Raw genomic sequence first — 1,099 nt, 5'->3', positions numbered from 1 at the left:
TCTGTAAAGCATTGGTGTAAATTGTGTGAATTATACTATGGATGAAACCGTCTACACAAAGTTGTTATGGATTGCTAGAACAGTACTGCGCTGGAGACCCCTTAAAAGAATTGCTGTTAATATGCTTGGTCGTCTGTCACAGAGTAACTATAAGAGTAAACACTCATGTATATGATGGACTCTGTCAGCATGTGGCAAAAAGCATAAGCTCTTCCTAGTCAGTACTTCTAGCAACGAAACTTGTCAACAAATTTATTTGAAGAGTTGGTGTGCCTATAGAAACTCATTCACCGATGATCATTGTTAATTTGTTATTCATCGTGGAAAAGATACATGTTTGGACAAAACGTTCGAGTCAGTACTAAATTATAATCACACAACTGTAACAAGTAGAACCACAATGAATTAAACATGTTTCATACTCTGTGTTATACGTAATTGATTGAAACATTAAAAATTGTTTGAGTCGTCGCTTGAGCTATATCTCTCTAAGCCTGAGATACATACAGCGTACGGTAACGGCTCTGTCACACTAATTGTTTTACACTTTATTGGACATTTCTAAAATTCGCGGTATTTAACATGAGATTTTAAGAGTCGTATGCTACTAGTTATTCACGAGAGAGTCTCATTCTATTTGCATATTTCTTTCTTTGGCCTATTGGTGAAAAACGCTGTACGTCTCTTCTTTGAAATGAACAGGAAGATCGATGACGGACTTTCTCCTGATTTGTGAATCACGTTTTGACACCGTCACGTGGAATCGTCGCTTGGCCACCAGACGGCAAAACGTAAACGCCCCCGGGTGGGCTCGAACCACCAACCTTTCGGTTAACAGCCGAACGCGATAGCCGATTGCGCCACGGAGGCGTCGTAACTAACGACCAAAGAAGACGTCTTGAAGCAAAGAAAAAGCAATGTTTTACAGCCTTATTCTACATTACAATCACGCTGTTCTTTTATTCCCGGTACATATATCATTCAGTTATTATGTACTGAACGTTATGCACTTCCTCAAATATTTCTTACTTCGCGTTCATTGCACCAGTAAATCTTAATAACCAAATAACTCATTCACATCTTCAACCTTTCCCAGCTA

General features: G+C 38.9%; 1 non-coding gene across 1 annotated transcript; it reads right to left on the bottom strand.

The window, feature by feature from the left end:
- Positions 1-796: 796 nt before the first annotated feature.
- Positions 797-870, bottom strand: TRNAN-GUU (transfer RNA asparagine (anticodon GUU)). Its single transcript has one exon. It is a non-coding gene; the product is annotated as a tRNA-Asn (tRNA).
- Between the last annotated feature and the right edge of the window lie 229 nt (positions 871-1,099).

This window comes from Tachypleus tridentatus, chromosome 5 (genome assembly GCF_004210375.1).
Source record: "Tachypleus tridentatus isolate NWPU-2018 chromosome 5, ASM421037v1, whole genome shotgun sequence".
Lineage (NCBI taxonomy): Eukaryota > Metazoa > Arthropoda > Merostomata > Xiphosura > Limulidae > Tachypleus > Tachypleus tridentatus.
This window is presented reverse-complemented; position numbering and strand designations above follow the sequence as displayed.